The sequence below is a fragment of the Tupaia chinensis genome, unplaced genomic scaffold (assembly GCF_000334495.1).
Source record: "Tupaia chinensis unplaced genomic scaffold, TupChi_1.0 Scaffold000012_1, whole genome shotgun sequence".
NCBI classification, from domain to species: domain Eukaryota; kingdom Metazoa; phylum Chordata; class Mammalia; order Scandentia; family Tupaiidae; genus Tupaia; species Tupaia belangeri.
The window spans coordinates 1,642,034-1,653,078 of NW_006159442.1; the positions used below are offsets into that span (position 1 = coordinate 1,642,034).

The 11,045-nt window shown below is 45.7% G+C and overlaps 1 long non-coding RNA gene across 1 annotated transcript; it reads left to right on the top strand.

The window, feature by feature from the left end:
* The first annotated feature begins 863 nt into the window (after positions 1–863).
* Positions 864–8,472, top strand: LOC106733872 (uncharacterized). The gene is made up of 2 exons (XR_001369728.2): positions 864–1,043; positions 8,163–8,472. It is a non-coding gene; the product is annotated as an uncharacterized LOC106733872 (long non-coding RNA).
* The last annotated feature ends 2,573 nt before the right edge of the window (positions 8,473–11,045 follow it).

Below are 11,045 nucleotides of genomic sequence, written 5' to 3' on the forward strand. Positions count from 1 at the left end.
GGGCTAGGATTCTAACGGTAGTCAGCCATGTGGGATTCAGCCACTAGGCTATGGGGCTGGCCATGTACTACTAGTGTTTTTTTTGTTTTGTTTTGGTTTGGTTTTTTTTCTGGGGGGGGGTTTGCTATAGGGCGCATGCGCTCACCAGACAGAGAGAGACAGAGAGACAGAAAGCGAGAAATCACCCCCCCAGGGGGGATGACCACGCCACAATCCCTTCTCCTCCATTCACCTCTCGGTATCTTGGGCACGCACGCACATGCGACTGGTGTGAGTTTAAGCCACTGGGTCCGGGACTCGAACTGCAGTCGACTACATGGGAGTCCAGCCACATAGCCATTACGCCAACTGCTGGTCCCTGTACTACTAGTCTTTAACTCAGGGATTCCACAGAATGGTACTCACTGGAGGAAGCACCATTTTATAAATAACACCTGAGCAGCAAACATTTTGAAATATTCTGCAATATTCTTCATGCTATTTTGGAAGCCCAATCTAAGGGATATATACAAAGTGTGCTAAGACTGTTCAAATTAAGAGCGGCCAGAGTCTGAGTCCCCTGGGTAGTTTCTGCCACACAAAAGGCGCAAGACTATTGTGACTGAGAAAATTAGGAAGACCCTGTCTAATCACTGTTTCTATTATATGTTCCCACAGATGCTCAGAGGGTTTCCTTGAGGTCACAGGGCTAACTGGGTCCAGTGACTAAAGATCAAGTTCCTCCTTCCCCAGGCCATAATAATGGCTACTCTCATTCCTTTGATCCAGAGATCAGCTTCTTACATGTCATCTTAGTTCATCTTTACAACAAAGTTCTGAGTAGGTGTTACTCTCCACCTCTTGGCGATGAGGAGTAGAGTCCTGAGCTACTTGGTTATTCACCCAGATCTGACACCTGACACATGGGAGAGCTGGGATTGGAGTGTAGGTTTTGTCAGATTCTAAGCATGTGCTTGTGACCACAGAACTCAGCCCTAAGATTCCACTTCTGTGTTCTAATTATGTGAAGCGACTTCAAAAACTGTGGAAAATGGAACTAACCTGTAAGTTTATTTTGGTTCAAAAATCGTTTTGAAATCCAAACATAGTTCTTTTCATAATACACATTTTGCAGGAATATCCCTTTTGAATATCCCATGCACAATCTCATAGTAGGAGGTGTGAGTCCAACAGAATCTGAGAAGGAGTGGGAATTGTTTCTAGGGATGGCAAGAAGGTGTATGATAAGCTTAAAGGTATCCTCCCTCAAGAGATACGTCCATGACCCAATCCCCAGAACATGTGATGTGACTTGTTCTGGAAAAGGAGTCTTTACATATGCAATTAAATTGAAAATGACGTCATCCTGAGTTGTCCAACTAGGCCCTAAATCCAATAGTAAACGTCTTTATGAGAAACAGAAGAGGAGACACACACAGAGGAGAAAGCCAGGTGAAGATGGAGGCAGAGACAGGAGTGATGCAGCCACAAGCCAGGGAAGGTAGTCACCAGAGCTGAAAGGATTCTTCTCTAGAGCCTTGGCAGGGAGCCAGACCCTGCTGACACCTGGATTTCAGACTTCTGGTCTCTACAGTGGTGAGAGAATGCATCTCTGTTGTTTTAAGCCCCCAGTTTGTAGTACTTTGTTACAACAGCCCTAGGAACCAGGATGGAGTGGAAAAGGGCTTTCCTCCAAAGGTCTTGTGCATACTTAGGAGAGGTGGGTCCACATGCAGCGGCTCTGACTATATGCTGCCTCGTAGCTCTTTGCATTAGGCCAAGGAGCTGGGTACTTAGGCTCTTCAAACCAAGGTCAAGGTACTGTGAAACTGGAATCTCCATGCTTCTGGCAACATGAGCACTGAATGGCCACCTGGTAAATTAGCAGCAACCCTCAGCCCAACCCTGTCTTCCTCAGGAAGCTTTAAAGCGTCTAAGAATAGAAGGTCTTTTACCTAATGAAACCCTGTTTCTTTCTCTTAGTAAGACTTAGCATTGAGCCAGGATACAGTCTAGTCTGAGTCAAAAATCTAAATGTATAAATGAGCTAACTCTAATTCCTTAATTTAGTGAAGGTTTCCTAGAGATCCCACCCTCTCAGATAGATGTTCAATTAAATTTGCCAAACTTCTGTTTCCATGGACATTTTCAAGAACACACTGCTTATGTAAAGCATGCTCCACGGTACAAATGATCTGCTTGTTGCTGAGGAGTCTTCAAGTCCTCAAGTTATAAGAAGTGGAGGCGGGGGAGGCAGCAGGTGGTATAGTGGATAAGGTGCTGGACTCCCACATGGCTGACCACAGTTCGAATCCTAGACCCAGCAGCTTGAAACTTACACAGGGCATGTGCGCATGCCCAAAATCTCAGGAGGAGAATGGAGAAGAAAGGATTGCTGTGTGGCCATCCCCCAGGGGGTGATTTCTTGCTTCCTATCTCTCTGTCTCTTTCTGTCTCTCCAGCAAGTGCATGAGCCCTAGTAGAAAAGAAAAGAAAAACAATTCTCTCTCTTTAAAAAAATAAAAAATAAAAAACAGGACAGAAAGGCTGGGCTTCCTTATTGAGACTCACTGTCTCTGAGACAGAACATTCCAGCAGGCAGACGGAAAGTGGGAATCCTCCTCTCTTTGCAGTGATGGGCTGAATGGCTTTCCCCTGGATAGCCCGATTTTGGAAGCCCGTTTTAGGGATGTCGCAAGTAACATCCACCAGAGCTTGTTGTAAGAATGAACCAAGGTGACAGAGAAAGTCCATGTCCTGGGACAGAGGAATCACTCACTAGGGTTGCCATTATTATGGGCTGGAAAAGGGCAGACTAGGCTTTAGTCCTGAGTGTTCCTAACTAGTCACGCAATGAGGGGGCCTTCAAAAAGTTCATGGCGCTGGCCCCATAGCACAGTGGTTAAGCACAGTGTGAGACGGGAACCCCAGAGACGGCCTGCCTGGGAATTCAGGCCACTCTAGGCCACACCTGCCCACCCAAAGGGCTGGAGGGGCCAATAAGCTCTACCATCCCAAGGAAACTGCCCGGGCACAAGAGTTAGAAGTTCTGCCCTACATATGTCGTATTTTGTTCTATTTATTCAATATTTAATAAACCAATTTTTAATAAAGCGATGGAATCCCAATCCTCAGAAGCAAATCTTGGAACTATGAAAATATTTGAAGATGCCTCCAAAGCAGACAAAAGGCAAGTAGAAGTGTTTAAAAATAGAAGCTCAGGAGCCAGCAGGTGGCATGGTGATTAAGGTGCTGGACTCCCACATCGCCACAGTTTGAAACCCAGACCCAGCAGCCTGAAAATCACAGGGCGCAGGTGCACGCGTTCCCCAAATCCCGAGAGGAAAATGGAGGAGAAGGGATTGTGGTGTGGCCATCCTTCCAGTGTGTGTGTGTGGTGGAGTAATTTCTCACTTTCTCTCTCCGTCTGTCTCCAGAAAATCCCTATGGAAAAACCTTTTAAAAAGCAGCAGCAGCTTATTGGGCCAGCCTATGGCCTAGTGGTCATGGTGACATGACCAACTATGCAGTTTGAGTCCCAGACCAGGTGGCTTAAGAAACACATGGGGTGTGTGTGCCCCAAATCCTACAAGCAGAAAGGGAGGAGACGGGATTGTGATGTGACTATTCCCTATAGGGAGGGTGCTTTCTCATTTTCCCTCTCTCTCTCTCCCCCTCTGTCTCTCACCAACAAAATGCACATGACTTCTAGCAACTTTTTTAAAACATAGAATCTTATACCCAGGTATTTGACAAAATAAAACCACTATAACATGAAGTTCTCTGGAACATGGTTTCCACACATGAATTATGTTGAGAAATAACCACCTCTCCTTAGCTAGAAGAGTCCTTGTGGATATGTAGTTTGGGAAATATAAAAGCCCCTCTTTACTTTTAGAACTACAACACCTCCATTCTCCAGCCCCACCCTCAGGTGCATGCAGGAGTGCGAACATGCATACACACACACACACACACGTACAATGAACCCAGAAAGGAAGGAAAAGAGATCAGTAATGAGAAAGCCCACTAATGGATTGGCTTAAGTATAGAACAACATCCCATCACTGTTCTAGAAAATAATCAATCAAGCACTTAATTTTAAACATAAAAGTAAGCTGCCAGGAGACTGTTAATAGATAACCAAATAAATTAGCAGTTGTAGGTGGGATTTGAAACCAGGTCAGATTTTCCACCAGGCTCAGAGCCCCATGCATACAATGGGTCTCTGCTGCTTGGCACTTGGTCTCACACTGTTTCAAAGTGGGAAATCTCCTTTTAGCCAATATCCCTTCTCAGCGGGCTCATCACTTCAGGGAATTGTCCTTCGTGCGTCTTCCATAAATTTTATAACCCCACTACTTTAAAATATTGATGGGCAACTTGGCCTTGGCCCAGGCGCGCAGTGGGTTAGCGTGGACATGAAAACCCTCAGGAAGGTGGAAGCAGGAAGGAACACGTTCCCTGCTGACCTTTCGTAAAGGGACAATTGTGTAAGTGCGGTGGTTACCTGAGCTGGAGGCCTGCCTGGCTTTGATGGACGGCTTTGCCCTCTGGGAGCTGGCTCAGAGCCAGGCGGGCACAGGGGGCATGGGGAACACACACACAGATGCAAGGCTGAAGTGCCTGCAGGCCCATAAGGCTAAGTGAGGTCCACACATAATCCCCCAAGTTGTTCTTACCTGAAAAGCAACTTTCTCCCAACATTCAAACTCTCTGCAAAGCTGGTAGAGAATAAACAGCTCTATAGTCTCTCCTCTCCCACTGCCCCTAGCCCTGTCAGGTCAAGGGACCAAAAGTAAATGGCAATGAGGAACATAAAGAGCAGGACAAGAGAATCCATCCGGGACTTCTAGAGTCTCTTTGAGGGTTTTGAACTTAACAATACTCATCCTGCCATCACACATTCTTCATTAATACTCCCAGAAAAACAATTCTGAACAATTCCGCCTCCTAGAATAAAGTCACTGAGGATAGGGGGCCACCAGATGGCATGGTGCTTAAGGCGATAAACTCCCACATGGCTGACTGCAATTGGAATCTCAGACCTGGCAGGGTGTTTTCTCATTTTCTGTCTCTCTGTCTCTTTCTGATGAGCACATGTGCCCTATAGGAAATTTAAAAAAATAATAATAATAGCAGCTAGCAGGTAGCATACTGGTTAAGGCATTGGACTTCCACATAGTTGAGTGTAGTTCAAAACCTGGACCAGGCAGCTTGAAACTTATGCCAAGCATATGTGCATGCATGATCAGAAACTCAAGAAGAAAATGGAGGGGAAGGGATTATAGCACGACCATCCCTCTTGGGAGGTGATAGCTTTCTGTCTCTGTCTCTCCAGTGAGTACGCATGCCCTATAGCAAAAATCTCTCTCTCTCAAAAAATAGAAAAAGATGATGATAAATCAAATTAAATAAATTATTTTATAAAGTCACTGAGGATAATACAGCAGAAGTCTGCTGATGAAATTAAAAATACAAGCTTATAATAACTACCATATAGCAGGCCTTTATGATGCACGTGCATGTGATGCACACACATAGGCATCTCAAGCAGGCACTGTACTAAATACATTGTACATGTGATCGATCACCTTTAATCCGATTTTCTTTTAGACTTTTTTTTTTCTTTTGCCATAAGACATGTGCACTCACTAGAGACAGAGAGAGAGGGGTAGAGAGGGAAAGTAAAAAATCACCCCTCAGGGAGGAAGGCCATGCTGCAATCCCTTCTCCCTTCTACTCTGGGGATTTGGGGTATGTACACACACATGCCCGGCATGTTTTCCAGGCCACCTGATCTGGCACTTGAACCCATGGATTTGGCAAGACTTGATCCTCCTTTTTTTTTTTTTTTTAAGAGAGATTTTTGCTATAGGGCACACACGCTCACCAGAGACACAGGGAGATAGAAAGTGAGAAATCACTTCCCGGGGGAATGGCCACACCACAATACCCTCTCCTCCATCCTCCTCTAGAGATTTTGGGCAAGCACACACAAGTGCCTAGTGTGAGTTTTAAGCCACTGGGTCTGAGACTTGAACCAGTTGACCTATGTGGTAGTACAGCAACGTAACCATTATGCCATCTGCTGGTCCCTGGATCCTCCTTTTTTAGAAGACCTGCAGGAATATTCTTTGATCTGGAAAATACACTGCCCAAAATTTTTCCTATGGAAATGATTGAAGATATGTCCAAAGATTTTTGTCTATAAGGATATTTATCAAATCATTTACTACTAAGCAAATAAAAAAAAAAGAAGAAGAAAAGAAAGAAGTTCCAACAATGGAGAGGCGGTTAGGCAAATTACAATATAGCTGTACTTTTCTTCATGATAACACGTGTACACTCATGAGACAGAGAGAGAAGCACCCTCGACAGGGTCTGGTCAGCCATGGTCTCCTTCCTCCACTTTAGTCCTCCACTTCAGGCTTCTCAGGATCTTGAATATTCGCATGTACATAATAAGACAACTAGGGGCTGAGACCCAAGTCTAAACCCAAAATTCATTTATATTTCATAGGTTATACACATAGTTTGAAGGTAACTTCATATAATATTTTTATATTGCAGCATTTTGACTATGAGGTCAGATGTAGAAATTTTCACTTGATGCCTCACGTTGGCATTCAGAAAATCTCTGGCTTTGTAGTATTTGTGATTTCGGATTTTCAGATTAGAATGCTCAGCTTAGGGACCAGCAGGTAGCCAAGTGGTTAAGGCACTAAACTATGTGAAAACATAGTCAACTGTGGTTCAAGTCTCGGACCCAGCTGCATGAAACTCACATTGAGCGCACATGCATGTGTGCCTAAAACCCCAAGAGGATAATGGAAGAGAAGGGATTGTGGTGTGGCCATCCCCCCTGGGGGGTGATTTCTCGCTTTCTGTCTCTATGTCTCTCTCTCTCTGTCTGGCGAATGCACGTGCCCTATAGCAAAAACCTCTCCAAAAAAAATTTTTTTTTAAATAGAATGCTCAGCCTATACTGAAATGAAGCTCAACCTATCCAGACGCTGCTTTGAGTAGGTTTACATCTGCAAAGACTAAGCAGGCTGTACATATCTTTTTTAAAATGATGACTGGGCCAGACAGTGGCATGGCAGTAAATGAAACACTCTGCCCGGCTGATCCACATGGAAAGGTTCAGGATTTCATCCAGAGACCTCCTTCAGTACATCTTTTTTTTTTTTTTTTAATGAGAGGTTTTTGCTATAGGGTGTGTGCGCTCGCCAGACAGACAGAGAGAGAGACATAGAGACAGAAAGCGAGAAATCACCCCCCCCAGGGAGGATGGCCATGCCGCAATCCCTTCTCCTTCATTCTCCTCCTGGGATCTTGGGCACGCACGCACACGCACCCGGCATGAGTTTTAAGCCACCGGGTCTGGGACACGAACCACAGTAGACTATGTGGGAGTCCAGCGACATAGCCATTACACTAACTGCTGGTCCCCTTCATTCAGTACATATAACACACATGTGCAACTGGGGCTGGCTGGAGCTAGGGGTGCATCACCGCTGTGGGGCTCACTGAGGATGCTGTCTTTCTCTCACTTCAGGAAGAAATAAACGTTTCTGAAACATGATATATTATTCAGAAAACTGTTTTGATTTTGCAAGTCGGGCCTCTTTGATTACTCTCCACCCTTGTTGAGGCCACCTTTTCATTTTCTTTTGCTGCGCCCTCTTGGAGTCCAAGAAAGGCCACCTGGTGCCCTTCAATTATGGCTAACCTCGATCGGCCCAGACAATGATTGCACCACGGCATCCGAGCCCTGGGCAGGGGCGGCAGAATGGCCTGACCACAGCTTAGGTGCTCGAGTCCATTGTCCCTGAGATTTCTCTTGGTGGCTTGTTTGTCCCTATCCTCTGGCCACCACCACTGGCACTTCATGAACGATCCCCACTCTCTCTGCACCTGAGAATGATTCTGTTTAAGAGTGAAATACCATCAGGAGATAATGAGGGCCAGCTGGTGCTAGTACAGGCAATCACAGCAGGAGCATTGGGCTGGGGGAATCCATTTACATTTTTTTGAGGCGATTATAACCAAGCAGCCATGTACCCTCAACATGCCTCATGTTACACGGCTACAATGCAATGTCTGATCACGCGCCTTGAGAGACAGTCAGCTCTCGACAAAGTAATGCCAGGTTAACCTTTTCTACTGCATCCCACCAGGGTACATGGCCTTTGGGGAATACGGAAGGGATCAGGCGTAAACCCCTGAAGATATCCCCTGCGCCTGAGGATCAAGGGATTGCAGCAAAGGATGACACTGTAACTGGAAGTGAAAGAAAGCCTGGCAGAAGCACAGAGCTGACGGGGAGCTAAGAAGAGGCATGGGGACAGGTCTGAGTGGCGGTATAGAGGAATCATCTCTATTTTGGTCAGGTTCTGAGGCACAAGAAGAGGCTGTTATTCAGTTTTTTTCTTTTCTGTCACATAATCAACACAGAAAGACACAAATAAAAGGACCTACTTGTCTGCAGAGCGTAGCCTTGGGAAAAGATTGCTGTTTCAGGGAAAAGAGGAGCCATGCAACAGAGCCCCTAGGGAATGGCAGCGACATGGTGAGGGGTTCCTCTGGTGTCTTTGAGCAGCCAGGCTGCCTTCAGGAGCCAGGTGGAATCCTGCAGCTCCGGACAGAGCCCTCAACCTCATTCTCCCCAGCTGTCTCGACAGCCTGAGGTTTGGCCCTCCCAGAGGAGGGGATGGATGCAGAGATGGCTCCTGGGACATGAAACAAGCACTCAGACAGCCACCACCTAATCTTAGTCCCCTGAACAAGGCCCAGCTGCTGTGTGTGGTCCCCACTCACGACAATTCACCACGGCCCAGCGAGGCGAAAACAAAACCTTTGCCATCAGGGAGTTCTTCTCCCATCCAGCCCTCTGGCTAGAACTGTTGCATGGGATTCCTTTAACAAGGACGCTGTTAATACAACAGGCCCATGGGTTTATCTTGGAGACAAATGGAATCTGAGTAAAAAGACTAAAACACCCAGTCACTGTGGGGTAGCTTTCACTCCAAATAGGGAGAGCAAGGGCTGCCTCTATACGTCATGAACCTGCAAAACAGCCCTCACGAGTATGCAGTCCGTGTACATCAGATGCCGCTTCCATCATCCCAGAAAAGTTCCTGTTTAGGCTATACTGATCTGGTAAGCTGTCACCAACCAGCGCTCTGGGAAAACCACCTATGCGCATATGCACATGAGTATGCGTATAACATATTTACTGATCTAAACGATGTGGAACACACAGTAATAAACACTATATAATTCTTTATTTTTATTTTTTGAGAGATTTTTGCTATAGGGCACATGTGTTCACCAGAGACAGAGAGACAGAAAGCAAGAAATCATCCCCCTGGGGGGATGGCCATGCAGCAATCCTTTCTTCTCCATTCTCCTCCTGAAATTTTGGGCATGCACACACATGCACCTGGCATGAGTTTCCAGCCACCGGGTCCAAAACTCAAACCACAGTTGACCATGTAGGAGTCCAGGGCCTTCACTGCTATGTCACCTGCTGGTCCTCACAATTCTCTTAACAGTAAATTCCATATATTTAATTCCCTGAGAATGCTGTTGTTGATTTTAACCAAGCTCTTGTAGGTAAGTTATTTATGGGTGCAATTGATCAACAAGTATAATTTTTTTTTTTTAAAGAGAGTTTTTTTTGCTATAGGGCATGTGTGCTTGTCAGAGACACAGAGAGACAAAAAGCGAGAAATCACCCCCCTGAGGGTGATGGCCACTCTGCAATCACTTCTCTTCCATTCTCCTCTGGGGATTTTGGGCATGCACACACATATGCCTGGCATGAGTTTTATGCCACTGGGTGCAGGACTTGAACCACGGTCGACTACATGAGAGTACAGCAATGTAACCATCCCACCATCTGCTGGTCTCTCAACAAGTATATTTCTAACATGAATGTTGACTGATACATTTAATGCAAACATGAAAGGACTTCTTTGTCCATCAGAACTTCACTTGAGGAGCAGTGTACAGTAGTGTACAGTGTACGTAAAATCCAACATTTTGTGAAGTAATCCTACATGGGAAGGTTCGTGATTCAAGTTCAGAGACCTCCCCAAGTATGCCAGACACACTTTCCTGGGCTCCAGGGCTGGCTGAAAGCTGGGAGTGGACCGTGGCATCAGGACCCTGTTGAGGTTTCTGTCTCTCTCTCTTTCTCTCTCACTCATGGGGGGAAAAAATCATAAATACACCTTTTAAAAAAATGGCCCATTCTCTGTGGCACGGTTGATGGCATCAAAATGCAGAGCTGAAGCCACATGAAGACCACAGTTCAAATCCCCAGTCCAGTCAGCCTGGAAACACCCCAGGTGTGTGCATATACACCCATAATGCCAGGAGCTGGACCAGAGGAAGGGGATCGAGCGTGACCAGGCCCCTCAGTGGGTGCATCTCTCCCTCCCTCTGTCTCGTGTGTATGCACACACCCTGTCATGAACAACAACCATAACAAAAACAAACTCCACTTGGATAAAATGCATAATAGATTTCAAATACTGGAAGGCTATTTCAAGAGTGCTATTCATACTGGAATGGCTACAGAGAATCTCTTAAGTCTAGATAATCAACCAAACAATACAGCAAAATAATTAGGAAGTAAAGAAGTTTGAGTGTCACCTTCGCTTTTAATATAACGGAATTGTAAGTTGAGTAATTTTTAATTATTGTTTAGCAATCTGAACATTTAACAGTTGGCTCAAGACCCGACATGCAGTATGCCTAAGCAAGTACATGGCATATGTAAATTTGTGTTAAAATAAGGAAAAGGGCGGGGGGGGTCCACAGCACAGTGGGAATGTGCTGCTCAGAAGACACTGGGTCCCACATGGCGACCAAGGTTTGAATCCCCACTCTGTCCTGAAACATGCCAGGCAGGCACGAGGCAAATGCCCAGAATCCAAAGGGCTAGAGGACTGGAAACAGGAGACCACGAAGTAGCAAGACCCCGAGAAGGGAGTTCCTCTCTCACCCTCAGGTGTGCTCTATCGTCAGTTAAGGGAAAGAAGGCTTTCAAATAC